This window comes from Rattus norvegicus, chromosome 9 (genome assembly GCF_021556685.1).
Source record: "Rattus norvegicus strain SHRSP/BbbUtx chromosome 9, alternate assembly SHRSP_T2T, whole genome shotgun sequence".
In the NCBI taxonomy this organism is placed as follows: domain Eukaryota; kingdom Metazoa; phylum Chordata; class Mammalia; order Rodentia; family Muridae; genus Rattus; species Rattus norvegicus.
The window spans coordinates 65,260,001-65,281,999 of NC_141542.1; the positions used below are offsets into that span (position 1 = coordinate 65,260,001).

Genomic DNA, 21,999 nt, shown 5'->3' on the forward strand with positions numbered 1-21,999 from the left:
TTAAGTCTGTTTTCTTTTCTCCCCTGTCATGGTGATTCTCCTCTCTTCTCCTCTGTCCCTTGTCCAAAAAATCCAAAAGTCCCACTTCTGTCTCCCTGCCCAGCCATTGTTTAGATAGCAGTTCTTTATTACCAATCAAAGCCAGCTGAGGCAGCAACCGTCAGCATCTAGAAATGTGGCTTTTGGGAGCTGAATTAAGTCAAAACACTAGAACCATTTCCCAACACTAGTCAACATCTGTCCACAGCTGCCCAAAGAGTCCAGTCCAGAATTTTTTTTATCTAAGTTGAGTTAACACAGGACCATGAGAGCTAATGCTTGATTGGTGCTTTACTATACTGTGTTTTTGTGTGATTTACTACAGAGAAACAGAATTGTAACACCCTCTATCCCTCTTCAGAACCACTGCCCTTCATGGTTTACTGGGGGAAAAAAAGGATAAATAGTAAATTAATTTCAGCTAAAAGTCTTAAGACCCATTCTAGTGGCGTACATCTGTAACATATAAAATGACTACTCAAGTTTCTAGAACATTTAGATAGGTTCTGATGTGAAGGCTTCTTGATTTTTAAATGATTTTTAAATCAATAAATATTAAGTGTGTTGTGCTTGCCTCTGTGAGCAATTCTTTTACAACACTGGAGCACCATTCTACATCCTTTTGACTCTTTCTCATCGTAAGAGCTGGAAACTGTAGCATTATCTCACTGTCCCTCACTCCTCCCCTCCCTTCCTCCCCTCCACAACCATTTATACATAAACCAATTTGTTACTATTACCACATCCCTCGTGGGTCAATGCAGTCAATTTCCTTATCCTTCACCTGCCAATCAACAACTATTTTGATTTTAATTCCAGACAAAACTGAGAAGAAAAAAAAAACTGTTGAAACTACTTTCTCATATACTTTGACCCAGAATATTATACTTTTTTTTTAACCAAAAAAAGTTGTCTTAGAGATGAGTAGTTAATTTAGGCAGAGAGATTAGTTATAAGAATGTTCACTGTAATGCTACATTAGTAGAAGGAAACTGGAAATAGCCTAAATGTATATCAATGTGAGATTTAAATGATGGTATTTCCATGGTTTGACATGTAAAATCTGTTCCCACTGTTATAGCAAAATGTTCAGAATATATTGTTACGTTGAAGAAATCAAATTGCAGGTGCTGTGCAGATTGCTCAGTGAGTAAGCAATGGGTTGTGAAAGGGCCTGAGTTTGGGTCCTGTGTAAAGTACGGGTTAGACAGTGTGTGCCTGTAACCCAGCACCGGGAGTAAAGGAGTCAGAGACAGGTGGATTCTGGGAGCTCACTGACCAGCTGGTCTAGTTAAAGAGCTCAAGGCTCGGTGAGAGAGCCTGTTTGACAAAATAAGGTTGAGAGTATTAAAGAAAGATACACAAAAAAAGATAATTTATAGCCTCCAAATGCACACATAGATTTCTAAGACAGGTATAGTGGGATATTTTAATAGACAACGACATGCCTGTGTGTATAGAGAAAATAACTCTAGGAAACAAAATGCTTTTTGTGTGTGTGTGTGTTTGCACATGCACATGTATGTGTGTCTGTCTGTCTCTCTCTCTCTACACACACACACACACACACACACACACACATATCGTGTGTCAATGGTGGTACTTCTAGGAAGAGAGTGGCTTTCAATTTCTGTCTTTAAAAACCTTAATTTTGTTCTGAGTAATAATAGTAGTTATTTGGCTCGTAAGGTGAATATTTTCAGGAAGGCAGATGCCCACACCCACCTGAAAGATGGTTGTTCTGTGGTGATGTTAATTAACCTGATTATTACAATCATTCTACAGTGTACGCATACATCAAATTATCGCCCCATGCACTTTGAATAAGTATTTTGAATTAGACGTATTTTAATAGCAATGGGAAATAAAAATTAATAAAATAAACTGTAGCCTGGAAGTCCTTGCTGAGTTTACATGTTTCAAATAGATGATGTTCAGTCTTTTAGTGAATCCACATTTCATCTAGAAGCCTCTCTCCAGGGACTCTGTCTTCCTCACTCTACCTAAATAACCTCTTCCTGGTGCCACAACTTCTAGCATTTAGAGCTTAGGACTTTATTACTATAGAAATTATGTTTTCAAAGTTGTCTACATCCTCAGCATATCCAAGCTTCCTGTTTATTGGACTATCTTCACTATAAATGTCAAGTGCTTTGCTTGTCCATGGGCTAATGTAGAGTTCATGGATTGTGGATTACTCAACTTTGATTAAATACTTGTGCTTTAGCATCCCCAAACAAAGAACTGTTTCAACATTCCTAAAATTTAAAATGTCAAACTAAGATTCATAACATCCTGTAACCCTTGATTCCCTGAAACTCACATTGCCGTGGACACACACAGTTCTGTTGAATAGTCGATCAGGTGACTCCTTTGTTTACATATTGTCAAAGGCTGCTTTCAGGAAAGTATGTTAGATTTACAACAGAGACTAAAATTATAGCTGTTTATCAGTTCACAATAGGAAAAAATTAAGCAGCTCTGAACTTCCACATTAAATGTATGGAAAAAAGTATAAAAGGAAGGTTCTTGGGCTGGAGAGATGGCTCAGTGGTTAGAGCACTGTCTGCTCTTCCAAAGGTCCTGAGTTCAAATCCCAGCAACCACATGGTGGCTCACAACCATGTGTAATGGGATCTGATCCCCTCTTCTGGCTTATATATAATAAATAAATAAATCTTTAAAAAAAAAAAAAAAGGAAGGTTCTTCTTAAATGCCTACTGTGGGCCATGTTGTGCAGGATGAGGCCAACTGCAACAGTGCCCTCAAGTTCTCATTTGGACACACCAGCAATGCAGGCACAGTGCACATCTCTGCCCTGGTGACGTCTAGCTTGGCTGTCTGTCATACGCTTTGGTCAACTGGGTATTACAAGAGATTTAAGGTGAGTGAAGCCTTAAGTGCCCTTGCAGAGTCTGGCCTAATTCCTGAGCTCCTACGATCTGCCAGGAGGTGGCAGCCATCCATTCTGGTAACCACTGGACTAATATGACAGGCATTACAGTGGACTGACCTGGAGGCAGTTAGTCAAGACAGGGCAAGGTCTTCAAGGGAAACTGATAGAATGTTGTTGAGAGTTGTCATTTGGGTTGAAGTTAGTTGTTAATGCAAAAACCAAGCTGACACTATAGGACCTGTGAATTATATGATATTTGTGCAGTTCTACGCCTAAACTATAGAAACTAGAACTCTTATTAGGCTTAAAGGAAGTTTTATGAGGTAGCCTGTAAATATGATATATTGATACTGCTTTACGAACACACCCTTAAGTTTGAGAACAGCTTGTCTTTTTCACAAAGATATTCTAGTATCTTGAAATCATATCCACAGTAAAACTATTATATGATAGTATGAAAAGAACTTGTTTGCTTTCATATGTCCTCCACATCTCCATCCTTTTTGTCTGATGCATGATATGGCATTTCATTGTCTATATGTGATTACTAATTTTTGAAGTATACATTTCTATGTATAAGATAAAAATCATTTATTGTTGAAAAACTTGGTTATAATATTTTAAGTGTATATCAAATTGGTGTTTTTTGCATGAACTTTTTAAATCTGATTGTTATCCATGAAGGTGTATAACAGTTTTCAATGAAGAAACTGTCTTCAATGTTATTTTTTCTCACAGTGCTGGGGATCAAACCCACAGATTTGCACATGATAAACGACCGTTCTCCAACCGAACATCTGAGCCTTTAGATTTGAAGATAGTTTTGTTTGGTGATCTCTACTGGTCTTGAACTTGAGACTCTGTAGCCCCAGAATCTTGCACACTGTAATCACCAGTGTGGCTGCCAGTCCTGATGAAAGACAAGGTTCTTCACATTTTGATGGTCTCTTTCTTTGGATTAAATTTCTTTTAATTTGTGTGGGGGAGGGCATGAGTCAGTGCCCACGGGGGCCAGAAGTGCTCCAAGAGCACTGTGAGCTTTTAACTGGTGAGCCCTCTCCCCAGCTTGACGATCGTATTGACATTTTGGGCTAGCTGATTTTTTGCTGTAGGGAGAAGTGCCGTGCATACTGTGAAGTCTAGCAACATTCCTGTATGCTAAGTGCCCACAGCATCTCCCCAGACTGCACAGCTCTCCAGCTCTAGAGTCAAAAACACTGAAAAAATATGTTTAGACGTTTGCAAATTTCCTCTGGGAGGTAAAAGGGCTTAGTGAGGGAATTCTATGCAGTTGTTTTCATACCTGGTTATCATTGTAGTTAATGACCTGGCAATATTTGTTTTTATAAATTTTATTTTAAATAATTCTTAAGTTACTGAAAAATTACAATGCTGGAATCCGACATTCTTATCTCCCATGTGGTGATTCTTGCCACGTAGTGAAGTCTTTATATAGAGATAAATGATTTTTTAATTGAATTATTTAAAGGTGAGTTGAATGCAGTATTTTCATTATCCCTTACTATTGAGGATATACTTCCTAAGAATGATGACATTCTCTGTATATCCTGTTATGACTAATCAGAAAAATGTAACATTACCCAGTATTAGCACCCAGTCTACAGTTCAGATTCAAGTTTTACCAATTCCCACAGAAATGTTCTTTCTAAGTTTTTCACTGTTTTTTCAGGTACTCATTGGAAGGATACATGTTGTATCTTGCTGTCCTATTTCTTTAGTTCTTTATAATCTAGATCAGTTCCTTGTCTTTTCACTTGTCTTTTTATAACTTCAATATTCTCCAGGCATGTAGGCTAATTATTTTCTAGAATGGTTCTCAGTTCAGACTTGTTATTTCCTCATAAATCTGTCAGGCCAGGGGACTTCCTCAGGAACACTAGTGAGCAACGTAACTTACCTGCAGTCTCCTGAGTCATTTGGTGAAGTTCAAATCCCTTATTGGTAGGTTGACGCTGACTATTTGGTTAGGCAATTTCTTAGGACTGCAAATTGATGCAAATCATGTGGCCTAGCACAACAGATTTTATTTTCTCTCTCACAGGCTGAAGGTCAGAATTCCAAAATCAAGGTGTTGCTGGGATATCATATCCTCTGTTGGTGCAGAAGAGAACTTTGCCTAGTGACTGGTGGCTGGCACTCTTTGTGGCACTCTGCTCTCTGGTACTGTCTTCATACAGCTGCCCTCTCCTTCCCATGGTCCTGTCTTTTCCTCTGTCTTAAGAACTAGACAGGTCTGCCAGAGTAGTCGAGGGTGGTCTCATCACAATGTTGGCAGCTTAATTGTGAAGATCTCATTCCTGAATATGGACACATTCTTTAGGTCCTGAGGGTTACATCATGTCTTTATGACCTGGGGCCACCACTTTAGATAAACAAGGACTTTTTATACTATAAAGTGTCTGTTTGCCCTTTGTGGGATGGGCATAGTATCACATGCTTTTAAACCCAGCACTGAGGAGGCAGAGGCAGGGGATATCTTGGACTTTAAGGCCAGTCTGGTTTACAACATGAATTCAGGCCAGCAAGAGACACATAATAAGATCTTTTCTCAAAAAAAAAAATCAGACAAACAAAAAGCCATTTCTGAGGCCATACCTTGACTCAGTGTAAAAGCACTCTCTCTTATCAGCACTAAGCTGTTGTTAGCTTTAGCAACTCTGGACAATTCTGATTTTCTAATGCCATGATTCCCTTCTATACTTTTCCCATCCCCGTTGGTTGTTTGTCATTTAACATGAGAATAGAATGTGCTATTTTCATGTTCAAATTTCCTTCATGTGTAAAAATACAACTTCAACAGGCTTTAGTGTACCTGGGCCTGATCCTCCTCACCTGAGGAATATAAAGAACATTCTCATCTTTTACCTTCCCACCTGAGTTTTAGATTCAGTCATTTCACCAGAGTACTGATCACTTTCAGTGAGAAAGGGTATTTAAAAGCAAGATCAAGCCAGGTGTGGGAGACCTTGCCTCAAGACACGGATCAATCAAAATGCTGACTTTGACCCTACCTCCTTGCTGGCTGAGTTTTGTAGTATGGACGGTTCTGTGAAAGCTGTTAGTAGGAAGTCAACAATAGTTTTACCTATCTATGGACTTTGTGAACTACAATAATGACCAGTGTGGCGAGATAAGCTTATAAGCGAGAGGCATATAGATGCTATGTGAGTAACCCACTGCTTTCTGAATGAACTGAAGTGAACAGAATGACACGTTCTATAAATCTGGCCAACAACCTATGGACAGGGACCTCACAGATCCCAGGGATAAACCTATTATTTTTCTAAACAAACATAGTGTCAAATTGTCTTCAATTTTTTATCTCTCTACCTATAGACTAGCACAGCTCTGAGACCCCACTAGACGTTTTCTTCCTCCCAAGTGGATAGCACACGAGCTTCCCTCTGCACCTGAGGAGCTGTGGACAGCTGATGACTTCTGGGGAACTCGGAATCAGTTTTCTTTAAGGGTCTGGACCCTGGTAGGCCAACTACACTCTAGTGACTGGTCCACACCTGGCCAGCACAAATTGGACTTGGTGGGTCATAAAACAATTAAATAAGGGGTCATAAAGTTGGAGTGAGGGAGTAGCTGGAGGAGTTAGTGGGAGCACTGTGGAGGGAGGAACAGAATCAAAATGCATCGTTTGCATGTATAAAATTCTCAGAGAACTAACAAAGTACCATAAACCAAACAACAAATCAAAAACAAAAGTCTGAAAAGTCTTTTTGTGAGAAAAAAAGAAAGAGAAAAAAGAAAGAAACTGAACTCCATTGTTATCAATCCTAATTCCTAAGTTGGGATAGGACTTAGAAGGTGTGCCTTGGTGTGTATGTGTGTGTGTTGTGTGTGTGTGTGTGTGTGTGTGTGTGTGTGTGTGTGTGTGTGAGAGAGAGAGAGAGAGAGAGAGAGAGAGAGAGAGAAACTCTAGGTAGCCCTGTTATATGATAGTAAGAACTACTTTCTGTACCATATTGTATTGTTTTAGTATACATTACTTTTTCAAAAATGCGTTTTATATCAAATGGACAAATGATTGTCTCAGACCTGAACTTCAGGGTAGTAGAAAACTACCAAAATAAAAACCAACAATATTTGACATAACTCAGTAAACAGGAGACACCAAAGATAGATGTGTAAGATAGAAAATGTCCCCTCTTGAGCATAATAATTACTGATTACAAAACCAAGTGAATTAGATTCACGTATAGGTGTAATTATAATCTCAGTTAAAAGAGAAAGTGGAAGTCTTGCTTTTAAGTTGCATACTGTAAAGTTTCAGATTCTAATCCCCCCACATACTAAAAAACGCATCACTCTGTAGGAAGGGGTGTAAGGAGCACACAGGTTTCCACAATTCGATAGAGTGGTCTATTGCAATATCTGGTGCGTGACTCTTCACTAATAGATGGCTCAAAGAAGGAACAAATTCCTCCAAGCCACTGAGCTATTGACTAGCTGTAGCACATTTGGTAATGAGCATTAAAATGCATTTTTCCGGGCTGGAAAGATGGCTCAGTGGTTAAGAGCACTGATTGCTCTTCCAGAGGTCCTGAGTTCAATTCCCAGCAACCACATGGTGGCTCACAACCATCTGTTATAAGATCTGATGCCCTCTTCTGGTGTGTCTGAAGACAGCTACAGTGTACTCATATAAAATAAATAAATAAATCTTTAAAATGCATTTTTCCCATATGCAGTTTGAGTTAATCATTTTATTTCTTAAGAAATGTTTAAAGAGCTTTCCAGGCCCATGAGATGACGCAATAGGTAAAGATGGCGGCCGCCAAGCATGAGGACCTGAATTCAGTTCCCAGGCCCCACATGTAGGAGAGAACCAACTCCTGCAGGTTGGCCTCTGACCTCTGCAGGCATGATTTGCTCCATCTATGTGAACACAGACACAAAATAAAATCAAAATGAAAGAACTTTCCAAGGAACTAAGGCTCCTGTCTGGATGACGGGTTTTTTTAATCCACAGATGATTCTCTCCTCCCTCCCTCCCTCCCTCCCTCCCTCCCCCCTCCCCTCTTTCTCCCTGTATAAACTTTGGACCTATGATTTTGCATTAGTAAAAAAGGAGTAGATGCACTAGCACTTTTCTTCCTGAATGCAAATGAAATTTATAATTATCAGCATTAATCAATTTTTAACAGTTGTCACGATTGAGTATATACTAGGAATTCTGTATATTGTCTTTATTTTACCAATAAAGAAACAAAAGTTAGGAAAATGAAATAATTTTTCCAAGATTAGATAGTTTTAAAAAGGCCAAGAGTAGACTCCAATCCAGTTAGAATATTCTAGTTCATTGTACAACCACAGCTTCCAAACCTCAGCTTCTTACAGCAGCCTAGCTTTTGTTCCTTTGTGTTCTGTGGGTGGACTGTGCTTCTGCTCAAGACTCATTTTAAAAATTGTGTGCATGTGTATATGAATGTGTGTGTGTGTGAGTGTGCGTTGTGTATTACTATTGTGAGTGTGTATGTGAGTATGTGAGAGAGTAAGAAAGTGTGTGTATGTGTATGAGTGTGTGTGTGTGTGTGAAAGAGAGAGAGAGAGAGAGAGAGAGAGAGAGAGAGAGAGAGAGAGAGAGAGATATTTAGGGATCAGAGGAACACTTTTGGGAGTTGGTTCTCCCCCTTTACCTTGTGAGTCCCAAGGATTAAATTCAGGTCATAAGGCTGGCAGCAAGTGTCTTTACCTATTGGGCCATCTTGACAGCCCCTGGCTTCGTTCTTGAACTAAGGCTGACTAGGGCTGACAGCTGAGCATCTGGAGTTGTGGCAGAATGCAGAGGGAGCGCAGCAAGCCACACCTGGATCCGCACTCATCTGCTTGGGAGATGGAACAAACCTGCTTTCGTGAAGCCAGAAGTCCTGCTGAGCGACAGTGTCATGGTTTGGTATTTATATTTCAGTATCCAGAGAAAGCTAGAGTGCTAAACTAGAGTTTTAAAAAGTAGAGATGTCTCCCCCTCCCGCCGATGGGGCCAAAATGCGAACAGTAGCCAGAGCTGCACATCGACGTGGATATATAATTTAAACCACCCACCCCATACATAACCTTCCGCAACCCTTCATATTCACAACTCTCCCATGTTTACAACCTTACACATACACAGCCTTCCACGTACACAACCCTCCATATATACAACCCTATGCATACAACCCTGGTGTCATTTACTGTGCAGGTTAAAGGTCACAGTATAGGGGGTGGGAAGGTAGGTCATGAGGTGAAGTACTTGCTGCGTATGTAAGTCTGAAGACCTGAGTTTGGATCCCTGGCACTCCTGTAAAAAGTTCAGTACAGCAGTTTGTGCCCGTTATCTCAGTTCTGGTGAAGCAGAGGCAGGTACATCCCTGGGACTTGCTCACCTGAGAGTCTAGCTGAGTCAGTGAGCTACAGGTCGGCTGAAAGACTCTGGCTCAAATAGCACATTAGTGAACTGCTGATAAAGATGCTGGGGCTGCAGATATGGCTCAGTGGTTAAGGGCACTGACTACTCTTCCTCAGGTCCTGAGTTCAAATCCCAGCAACCACAGGGTGGCTCACAACCATCTGTAATGAAATCTGATGCCCTCTTCTGGTGTGTCTGAAGACAGCTACAGTGGACTTATATATAATAAATAAATAAATCTTTAAAAAAAAAAAAAACGATGCTGGATGCTGAATTCTGACCTCCACACTCACATGCACTCCAACGTCTCCCAACATCTACACCACCATTATGGACATCAGAAATTTCTACCAGAATAAATCTTTTTTATCTGGCATAATTGACTAAAACTGAAATGATAATAGCTTTTTAGACGTAAGACTGGCTAGATAGGACATTTGCAAACAGATGGGTGATAACAGGTCAGAAGATGCTATCGGAACCAATAATGATGATGTTAGGACCCTTCACTAGTGTGAGGCACTTGCTTAAATGTTGATGCTGAACTCTGAGGAAGTTCTGCTAAGGGGTCCAACGCTCTGTTGTGCCCTGGGAGTGGGTTTACTGTTGACTATGAGTCAGATGATTTTATTGGCCTGGCTTACTCTCTGGCCTCTAATACTTCTCTGTGTCAGGTCCAGCATCTCTAATAACTTCACAAATTGAGTGCTTGTCTGTTTCTGTAGCTAACTTGAGATTCATATATTAATATATATGTATATATGTATAAGAATCTCATATGTCTCATATATGCATGTGTGCATATATATGATTATATATGCATATGTATGAGTAAATATATTTTTATATATTCACTTATACACAATATATACACTATTCATTATGTTCACTATATATATATATAAACGCATTCATATATATCATATATATGAATAAATGTGTGTTGCAAATAATTAAAGAGTTAATATGATTATTCAAGAGTACTGTCCAAGTGCTTCTCCAAATCTCCTTATCTTTCTCAGTTTCATTTAGGCCCCGGTATCCTGGTGGACCTTGTTTGGATGCTGAACTTCTTGCCCTGCCAGTCTCTATCAGAAAGTCCAGGACAGCAGCTACAGAGCATGACAGCTACTTTCAGGCCAGGTCCCTAGCATGACAACTGTATTAGCCAAGCATTTAGCACATACCCACAGGACCAGTAGAAGTAGAGCTGGTTTATTTGTTTAGTAGATTTAGATGGGGATTATTCCTTGGAAGGATATGGTAGAGTCATAAGGGTACGTACTAATAACTTCTGAGCAGAGATAAAAATGGACTTGTTCTCCCAAGGGAACGAAGCATGCCCTGATGGGAAGTTGGTCACAGATGGTTGCAAGAAGCTCTATTATCTCTCCAGAAACTATGAACCTAGAGGTTGGCCTGGGAGCGAGAGGGCATGTAGTATCTACTGTAGGTAAGTAAAGTCAAGTAGCACCACCGGACAGACTGAATATGACCCTTACTGCAAACCTCACAAAATGAACAACTAACGCCAACACTTTGACCAAAATAACTAATCAGTCAACATAAATCTGTGGCCAAATTCCATCCAAAGAGCATAAAGAAGCGATGACTAATATTTTTTATTGCTTGTTTTCAATATTTCAATTTTAGACTCATGATGTTAGCATTAGTTCAGATTCTGCTGTAGAATCTTTCAGAGCAATTAACAACAACAAAAACCCCACTATTATTTCAAGAACTCTTATTTTCTGTGACTCAAATTGGGTATTATGCCAAAGCTCGTTATAGGATTTCATTTTGATACTTGACTTTGAAAATAGAACAGACACGAGACCACCTTTTTGCTTTTCCAACAGAAGCCAACCCTTCAAAGCCACAGTCACGAGTGTCTTGTTCATGGCTTTGCTCTCAGGTCAGCTCAGGTTCCCAGAATGGAAGCCACTTGCAGGCAAAGTCACCTCTGGACAGAACTTTTCAAGAACTTCTCAGCGTGGTTGGCCAGTTCTGGCTCAAAAGCTACTGAGTGTCAATGGGTTTATGCTATTCCCGAGGCTACAGCCTAGAAAAGAAAGATAATAACCGTATCTCATGAACGACCTTGAAGGAATGGGTCCGTAGTGAAATGCCACCTTAGCACATAATCAGGACGGTGAAATGAGGAGGCATGTCGCAGCTCATTCTTTTCAGCATTCCCCAGCTGAGGAACATTAGGTAAGATTTTTCAGAAGGGATTTTCTTTGCACTCTCCAGTTACTCTTTGAAGAACATTAGTAATTGGTCATGAGGCTCTTCTGCTTTAGAAACGAGATTAAATCTGCCTCTCAGTAATGCGTTGATCCTGGCTCTGTGAGCACCAAGTCTGGCAGCTCACAGACTGCTTTTGGCAGCAAAGCGAGGTCTGATGAGCGAAGCTCTTATAGAAGGACTCAGGTGTGAGAACAACCTGGACAGATTGAGAGAGGGCGGCTGAGGGACCTGGTGCCATGGACGCTTGCCAACAAGGATAGCAATCCAGAGAGCTGTGGGTAATACACAAGGAACCCTGCTGGCACGGCCAGCTTCCCAGTTGTGAGTGATCTCTGCCCTGTCCAGTCACTTTCAACCCCACTGCTGGATACCCCACTTACTTAATGCAGTATTTAGTAAAGAGGAAGTAGAGACATAAAAGCATCTGGTGTAGCTTGGTACACAGAAAGACAGCTGCCTCATGTAGTAGCTAGGGAGTTAGGAGTCTAAGGTCTTCAGACTTAGGTTTATTTCTGAATAAAAAAAATTAAAGTGGGAACTTATCTAACATGCTTAATCAGTCCCTGTAAAATGGTCAGACGCACACTAATTTTATGCCATGATAATGTTATACAGATTAATAAAGAATTAATTTAAAATGTGGACTTCAAGTAAAAATGATTTCAATTTTGAACTGAATGAAGGCTCTTAAAGTAACACACACACACATACACACACACACACACACACACACACACACACACACACAAACACACTACATGCACTGTTGCCTGTGGGTGGGTAATCCCAGGGAAATTTTTTTTTTCTCTCTGCTGAAAGTTCAATACCTACAGGACAGATTTTTCAACCCTGCTATGGAAACCTACGTACTAACTCCAGGAACAATGCTCAGCTGTCAAAGATGTCGTGATTCTCTGTAGGTTCTGAGTCAGAAGGGGAAGTAGTCTGCCTAGTTTATGCCGTAGGTTTGTATTCTATGACTGCATCTACTGTAACAGCAACTGGTTTACCACAGAAATGCTAGGATGTGTCTGAGACCCGGGGACTCTTTTCTCAGTTCTTAGAACTGAGCTTAATGAGTCAGCCAGCTATCATGTAAATGCTCATTTACGGAGTGATAGGTAATTCGGCATGGTTTCTACATTTCCAGTCGTCAGGTTTAGTGGAGGTTCAGATGTTGTGCGCTAACAGCTGTGTTGCTGAGATCATGCAAAAAGGACTGGAAGAGTGTGATGGGTGAACAGAAAAATAACCTTGGGGGTACACAGAGAGGGGGAGAAGAGGGGAGAGGGAGAAGGAAGGGGGGAGAGGAGAGGGAATGAGCAAAGAGCAGGTAGACACTAAACACCCTCTGGGACCATCTCAGGTTTAATCACGTCACAGTTAATCCGATTTTGGATAAGATTATAAAATGAATATTCAAGACAGGTCAAAGAACTAATGGTCTGTAAAGAAGCCATTCACATTTAAACACTGTCTGAGTGGTTAAAAAAGCTCAATTTTTTTGGGGATGTCTCACAATCAATGCACAATTTAAAATTGGACACACGGAAAGTAAGAAAATTCTACAAGAGTGAAATTTAGAAAGAATTGTTTTCCATGAATTTCCTAAAGTCACAAGTGTTTATGTAAAAAAGACCAAAGACACTTTCTATACTGAGATATAAAGACTGAAGAAAATGAGTATTAATTATTTTTAAAACTAAGAAAGGAGAGAAGGATATTTTTTAAAATTGCTCACCGGAAACCCTGGAGACCAGCAGTGTTTGTAATTTAGGCTTAGGGGAACTTGAAGTCATGATAAAGTAAGTAGGCCACATCATGGGTAAGACAGGGAGAGCACAGCTGCCTTGTGAGATAGACAGTCATAGTAATAGTGAGATGTGTAAGTGTGTACAGTGATGGTGACAGTGCAGATCAGAAGCAGCCTTCAGCCAGTGTACGTCAGGACAAATCTTGTTGTCAAATAAGGTCCAAACTGTCTGGTTTTGGCCAGGTGAGTTATGGAAAGTTTTCCATTTGTCAACCTTTGGGGGGGGGGGCTCCAGAATTGGCGGGGCAAGAACTGGAAGGTCATTGCTGCTTTGTGCAATAGCAGTGATGATGATTCTTGTGTAATGAGAGCACCAAGTTGAAAAATTAGGACAAATTTTCACACAGTAGTGAATAAGAAAGCAAAATGGGAAATAACCTCTTATCATTTTATTACATGTGGATGAGCACAATGTTGCAATAGTCCTCGGTAGAAGTAAAATTTGAGACAGATTACATTAGCAGAGAGTCCTTGAAGAGAGAACGAACCATGACCCAGGCAGCACTTAGAACCAGAAGAGGGTCAGAGAGTCCCGCCCACCAGGATAAGCAAGGAGGCTCTATTGGCTGGTTTTGTGTTACCTTGACTCGAGCTATAGTCATCTGAGAGGAGGGAACCTCAAATGAAAAAGCGTCTTCCACTATAAGTTTAGGCTATTGGCAAGCCTGTAGCACTTTTTTGGAATTGGCAGTTGAAGGGGAAGGGCCCAGCCCAGCCACCACTGTGGGTGGTACCAACCCTAGGCTGGTAGTCCTGAGATCTATTAAAAAGCAGACTAAACAAGCCAGTAAGCAGCACACTTTATGGCCTCTGTATCAGCTCCTGCCGCAGGAGGCTGAGACTGGCAAATCACATGTTCAAGGCTTGTCTAGGCTACAAAGCTCAAGGCCATCCTGGAGAACTTCCTGTGACTATCTGAAAAATGAACACTGAATTTTAAAAAGAGGGCAGGGGATGAAGTTTATAAATGTAAAACATCCTTGCCCAATATGTGCTAAGCCCTGGCTTCAGTCTTCAGCCACACACACAAACACACACACACACACACACACACACACACTCACACACACACACACACACACACACACACACACACACACACACCACAAAAATGCATAATGCTTAAAAGAAAGGAAATAAAAAAGAAGGAAGAAAGGAAGGGAGAGAGGCATAAAACTCTAACTACCATGATTAAGATATGAGCATCTCACTCATGTAGTATATTTGGTTGACATCATGGCCTGAAACTACCCAAATCATGATCAAAGACAACTTTTTCCCTTTATAATGTGATTGTCTTCTGTGTTTGAGTGTTTGTCTATTTCTTTTTTCTTTTCTTTTTTTTTTTCGGAGCTGGGGACCGAACCCAGGGCCTTGCGCTTATTAGGCAAGCGCTCTACCACTGAGCTAAATCCCCAACCCCAAGTGTTTGTCTATTTCTTATGTAACATTGGACACTATTTCCAAGCAGCAACATGCCTCTTGTGACAAGGCCAGTTTTGTGAGTTTGGCCCTGGGCCCTAGAAGACTCTTGTGTTAGGTGCTCCTGGCTGGTGGTCGGACCTTTAAGAGGTGTGGCCTAGTGGAGGTTATTAAATTGGTGGCCCTTGTAGTACAGTGCACACTACAGAGAATCATGGGCCCCAGAGCTGCCTTCTTTTTCACTGAGAAGTTTTGTTTTGCCATGTACTTCTATTGTGCTTTCACTTTGCCATAGGTTTAAAAACAATGGGCCCGTTAATCATGGCCTGAAACTAATCAAATCGTGATCAAAGACAACTTTTTCCCTTTATAATGTGATTGTCTTCTGTGTTTGAGTGTTTGTCCATTTCTTTTGTTGGTTTTAAGGTAAGGTTTTTCTAAATAGTCCTGACTGAATGTAAACAAGGTAATCCCCCTGTTTCACTGCCTTGCCTCCCAAATGGCAGGATTACAGGTGACACCACTCAGGGAGGAACACATTTCGAAGGTATCTCGGAATAGAAATCTTGCCTGAGTGGCTCCTTTGCATAAGAAAGTCTTTCCATTAAAACAACTGGCTGGTTTTTCTGCTCTGGCCCAAGGCATTCAGCTTCTACTTTGTTTGGTGTGATCGTGAGTTTTAAATCAGCCAATGTAGAAACTTAGGCCTAAAATATTTTCACATCTTGGTTCTGAAAACTCTTTTCTTCTGTGATTTTCAGAATTAATCTTATTTCTTGGTTGTCATATCCCATAACTCACTCTTCTCTATGCTGTTTAGAGTTTTGTCTTTTGTCTTTTCCATAGAGCGACATACCAACGGAGAGCCAGCCCTTCCCTTGCTAGTGTTTACTGCAACAGTAATTTAAAAAATATTGAAATATTAATATTCAAAAGTGGGTAGATGTGTGTGTGAAATAAATATGGAGAAAATTCTCAGAAACCCATCATGTCAATTCTGCCATTTAGAGACAACTGCTATTAAGTGTAACTCCAAATGACTTTCTAGATATTCAAATTCTGTATGATATAGGGAACATTTTCCATTTAGTGAAAGTCAGATAATTTCATACATACATTCTGCAACTTGATTTCCCCCAACTTTAATGATATACCATAAACATCTCATAATGTTGCATTTGCTTTCTTTTTCATTAAGTTGTGTTATTATTTTGGGGGTACGCATGTGGTGGATGGTGTTTATTTGTGGTGTGTGTGTGTGTGTGTGTGTGTGTGTGTGTGTGTGTGTCTGTGTTCCATGCACATGTGGTCCATGGAACCCAGAGGTAAATGTTGAATTTCATCCTGTATCCCTCTATTCGTTGTTACTTTTAAAGTTTCCTTATTTATTATTATTGGTTTGTATGGTATGTTGGGGGAAGGCGCGCACATGTCAGGGTGCATCTGCTGACGTCAGAGGGTACCTGTGTGAACTCAGTCCTCTCCTTGTACCTCGAGTTGGATTCTAGGAACTGAACTGCTTTCCAGCCGAAAAGGCAGGTGCTTTATGCTAGCCATCTAACCAGCGTGTTGGTTTTTAATTAATTAAATTTTACACTCCAGATTTTATTCCCCTCCCAGTCCACCTTTCGACGGTTCCACATCCCATAACTCCTCTCTTCTCCCCCTCCAATACCCACCTCTGTCTTCACAAGGATGATTCCACCCCATCTGCCCCACCAGACCTCTAAACTTCCTGGGACCTCTAGTCTCTTGAGGGTTAGATGCATCTTCTCAGACTGAACTCAGACCTGGAAGTCCTCTGCTGTATATATGTTGGGGGCCTCATCTCAGCTGGTGAATGCTGCCTGGTGGGTGGTCCAGTGTCTAAGAGGTCTCAGGGATTCAGGTTTATTGAGACTGCTGGTCCTCCTATGGGGTTGCCCTCCTCCTTAGCTTTCTCCAGCTTTTTCCTAATTCAACCAGAGGGGTCAGCAGCTTTTGTTCATTGGTTGGGTGCACATATCTGCATCTGACTCTTTCAGCTGCTTGTTGGGTCTTTTGGAGGGCAGTCACAATAGGTCCCTTTTTGTGAGTGTCCCATAGCCTCAGTAATGGTGTCAGGTCTTGGGGCCTCCCCTTGAGCTGGAACCCTCTTTGGGCCTGTGGCTGGACGTTTTTTTAGGATCTTTCACTGAACCTTGATCTCCTCTGTCCAGCTTGACTGTCAGAACAAGAATTCTGGGGCTCTGCCTGTCTCAGCTGCTCTGATGTTGAGGTTACATATACATGCTGCCAGGCCTGGCCTTGGTGTAGGTGCTGGGGATCTGCTTCAAACCTGCATGGAAATCACTTCACCCACTAAACTATCTCCTGAGTCCTATACAGTGTATTTCTTTTCTTTTTTTTTTTTTAAGATTTATTCATTTATTATATATAAGTACACTGTAGCTGTCTTCAGATACACCAGAAGAGGGCAGCAGATCTCATTATAGATGGTTGTGAGCCACCATGTGGTTGCTGGGAATTGAACTCAGGACCTCTGGAAGAGTAGTCGGGTGCTCTTAACCACTGAGCCATCTCTCCAGCCCCAGTGTATTTCTTCTTTAATCAAAACTGTGTGTGGTCATTAATATATCATCCATCTAACATATTCAAGTGCTCTGACCATCTAAGTGAGGAAGATATCTGCAATTTTCTCTGGAGAATATAAAGAAGTAAAGAAAAATAAGTAAGACAAGGAGATGGTATCAAGTAGTTCAGAATGTATAAGTATAGATTTGCTCTAAGGAGAGCAAATTAACTCTGGGAAGACTAAAAAGGAAAGTTCTAATTAATTGATTAATCTTTATAGACTTTAACAATTGATTGGATTGAAAATTTCAGATTTACCTCAATGAATATACAAGAAGGGAAAAATACCTTTAGCCAAATGTAGACAAATAAAAATAGACTTTATTAGTGGGGGGCATGATGGCTCATTCCTGTAATTCTAGGAGTTGGAGGTTGAGGCAGGAGGATGCTAAAGTTTTTTTGGCTAAATCCCTGCTGTATAGTGAGTTTCAGGTGACCTTGGACTACAGAATGTAGAAAGGAGGGTTGCCTCATTCCATCAAATCCAAATGCATAAACTGTAAAACACCTTGCTTGTGGATATTAAAAAGTAGAAAGAAATGTACACATTGGTATGGAAAGTTAATGTTTACCCAATTTGACCAGAATGGCAGTCTTTAGTAGACTGAACTGATAAATAAAACCAAGAATAAAGCATAGAAAGCTTGCATACCAGGGTCAATCTGAAATGTGCTGTTTTGGTTCTTTTCTAGATCTTTCTATTCTTATCACAAACTGGTAACTATGCTGGCTAGATTTATGTCAACTCAACACAAACTATATTAATTCCAGAGGAGGTAAAACCTCCATAAGATCAGTTTATAGACAAACCAGAGAGCATTTTCTTAATTTGTGATTGATGTAGGAGGGCCTAACCCATTACGGGTGATACCATGCTTGGGCTGGTGGTCCTGGGTTCTATGTAAAAGCAAGCTTAACAAACCATGATGAGCAAGCCAGTAAGCAACACCCCTTCATGGCTTCTGTGTCAACCCTTGCCTCCCGGTTCCTCCCGTTTGTGTTCCTGTCCTGACTTCCTTTGATGATAAACAGTGTTATGGATGTGTAAAGCAAATAAACCCTTTCCTCTCCAACTTGCTCTTTGGTCATGGCATTTCTTGACAGCAATAGACATCCTAAGGAAGTAGCTTAACTGAGCAACATGGAAGTCTGTGTTCTTAGAGTTCTTAATTAATATCTTCAAGCCATTGGCCCACCTAACGTGCCATTTTGTTGCAATACTCTGCTATACTTTACTGTGCCAGGTAGTGTGACAGTACCTTGGTACCCAATAGTCCTCAAGTCACAGCACATGTGGCCTGCTTGATGACTTTCCAATGGCCTCTTCCCACTTTAGACAGTGTTGCCTAGAATTCTAAGTCAAATGTTCTTGGTGTCACTGAGATGCCACCTTCTGCTACCTTGCCTGGTTTCTAGTCTGTGGTTATGCTTCCCTGTTTGCTGAACCAGAATTCTTGAAGTATTCATGCCCTTTCTCAACATAAAAGTGACTTTTCCTGACATGCTTTTGCATAAAGCAGAACTACTTTTCTTTATTTTTAACCTCCATAATTATTTGCTAACCTCCCCCAAATATCTGTTTAATTCCTCTGACATTTGTGCATACGTTGCTGTGGACATACAAATACGCTAAGCATTCATTACAGAAACTGTCTTGTGGTGAGCACTCATGAAGAAACCCTTTCTTTGCCTCTGAGAGTTGGAATAGAATGGCTCTCATACTTGATTTTAGTTTCTTGGTGATTAACTAGTCTACTCTTATGAAACGGACTTTTCTGTCTCTTCTTGTACTCCTTCCTCTGGAATCTCCATAGTCTCATGTTAACACAGTATTCTAGTATAATAGCCAGTCTTTAATGATCTGTAGCTCCCTACCTCCTTGATGGTCCTTGCCTAAACTGTACCAATACAATGTCACAAAGTTAGTATCACATAACTTCTGAGTTGAATTTATAAAAAGCTAGTTTATATCATGCCCCCTTCTCTCTTCTCTCACTCTCTCCGCTCTCTCACTCTCCTTCTTTTATTTTCTCCCAGAAAAACATGTCACGAACAGTCCTATGAAGAAATCCATGTGAAAAGAAGCTAAAGCCTCTACCATGTAAGTAGGCTTTAATGGAGATCCTTAGACCCATCAAAGGCCAACACCTTGCTGATAACATATCCTGTTGGTTAGACACACCTACCTAAATTGGGTCAATCTGTTAGAGAACAGTACATAATTTATATATCTAGCCTTTATTTTTATTTTTTGTATATAAGTGTTAGCTTCCTTGTATGTATGCCATGTTAGTACTTATGTGCTTGGAGGCCAGAAGGCAGTAGAGATCTCTTAGAACTGGAGGCCAGATAATTGTGAGGCACCCTATAGGTGCTGGGAACCAAACCTGGATTTGCAAGAAATGTGGTCCCTCTCAAATAAGTGTCTCCCCATTGCCTATCTAGCTTTCTTTTAATTAGTTTTATCAGGGTGTTTTGAGGATCCTAAGGCTCCCTCCGGTTCATTGATTGCCTGGAAAAACATGACTCAAAAGGCGGTTATAGCTTTGGTTATAGCAAAGGATGCAGACAACGTCAGCAGGGCAGACATCTTCCCTGGACAGAGCCACAGCATAGGCTCTGGAATCCTTCAGAGGATATGAGACTTGCATTCTCTCTAGCAGTGAACACAGGAGCACATACAAACAATCATGTTAGAACCTCTGTGTCAAAGGCCTTTGGTGTACTGGTCACAAAATACATCTTTTTATGCATGCAACCAAAGCAGCTAAAACTTAAAATCCTAAGACTGAAACCTGGCATGTACTATTAATCTCAATCTTTGTGCAAAACAGCCTGACAAACTCAAATGGGACAGCTCTAGATGTATAAACAAAACCGCCAACCCTTAATATCTAAGAGCAGTATTCCTGGTTACGCCTATCAGCGTTAATCATTCTGTTATCCTGGGCACATACAACGAATAAGCGAACAGACAAGATGAGCTTTGCTCATAAAAAGTCACTGGTAGCCAGCACCAGTTGCCAAACAATTATTAATGAGACCTTGAATAATTCTTTTTTATCTTCCAGCTTAGCTGTTAAAGAATGGAGATTCCAAAGAAACATTCCCCACTGTGTTCTGCAAGGATTCCTGACTGGTAGGAACCACACAGAAAGAAATGTTCCTTTGGGGGTAGTTTGTTACACAGCAGCAGATGACTAATGTGAAAGTATTTTCCTATTCTAGATCTTGCAATTTTTAATTGAGTTATCAATGTGATTTTTATGATTTTTCTTTGCATTTTGTTAAATAATACTGAATACCTCTTATTGTTAGCTGTGCTACAGGGAATTATCAGAGTTCTCTTGATTATTGCTACCAAGTTTGAGTCTAGGGAAGTCTTCTGTAGGTCCTTTAAACAGATAGCTTTGTGGAGGTTATTTAAGGAATTGGAAAAGATTCATTTATTTATTTAGAAATGGCAAGTGTTTTAGGCTCTGTAGATCAGTGTCTCTCTTATATTTCTTTATTTTGCAATCCTTTGAAAATATCCATATTATTCTCAGCTGTATATTACTGTTGTACTGCTGTGAAGAGATACCACAACCAAGGCAACTCTTGTGAAAGAAAGTATTTAGTTGGGGGCTGATTACAGCTTCAGAAATTGAGACTATTATTATCTTAGTGGTGTGAATGGCAGCATGTAGGTAGACTCTGTGTGATGGCTTATATATGCTTGGCCTAGGTTGTGGCACCTTTAGAAGGTATGGCCTTGTTGGAGTAGGTGTGTCATTGTGGGTGTGAGCTTTAATGCCCTCCTTCTAGCTGCCTGGAAGCTAGTCTTACCTAGTAGCCTTCAGATGAAAATGTAGAACTCTTAACTCTGCCTGCACCATGCCTGCCTGGATGCTGCCATGCTCCTACCTTGATAATGGACTAAACCTCTGAACCTGTAAGCTAGCCCCAGTTAATGTTGTCCTTATAAGAGTTGCTTTGGTCATGGTATCTGTTTGCAGCAGTAAAACCCTAAAATACACTGGTATAGAGAGATACTTGGGCCCTATCTGCTTTGAAAACCTCAAAGCCAACCCTAGTGTCACACTTCCTCTGAGACCACACCTCCTAATTCTTTTCAAATAGTGCTACTCCCTAATGACTAAACATTAAAATAAAAGAGCTTATGGGGGCCATTCTTATTCAAACAACCACAGCTTGTGAGCTAGTCAGGAATAGTCTGACAAGCTTGGCCTGTTAGCTGGCATTTGCTGATGCCTGGTCTGCCCAAAGTACTTTACACTGTGGGTTTTCCACCCTGTTTGACAGAACTGTGAATTAGTCCCAATTTTACACCAGTCTTTTCTGCACCACCCCCCACCCCCACCCCCCCTTTTTTTTTAAGTTCTTTCTTCTGTAGATTGGCTCATAGGCACAGGCTTGGAAAGGCTCCATTTCTAGGGTGCTGTCTTTCTTGGCGTCAGCCTCCTCTCTGCTACCCAGGGCTACACATTCTAGTCATTTTAGCTTTGCAGAACTTCTTTCTGCTCTTTAATTGTGGAGACAACA

The 21,999-nt window shown here is 40.6% G+C and overlaps 1 long non-coding RNA gene across 5 annotated transcripts in view; it reads left to right on the forward strand.

The window, feature by feature from the left end:
- Window positions 1–21,999, forward strand: part of LOC148003722 (uncharacterized) — a 71,773-nt gene that overhangs the window by 22,420 nt on the left and 27,354 nt on the right. For 3 of the 5 annotated variants that reach the window (XR_015629504.1, XR_015629506.1, XR_015629507.1), the window contains 3 exons: window positions 4,998–5,116; window positions 19,492–19,555; window positions 20,526–20,593. This is a non-coding gene — a long non-coding RNA (uncharacterized LOC148003722). The remainder of the gene's footprint in view (window positions 1–4,997; window positions 5,117–19,491; window positions 19,556–20,525; window positions 20,594–21,999) is intronic. The other 2 variants (XR_015629505.1, XR_015629508.1) reach the window with 1 other exon arrangement.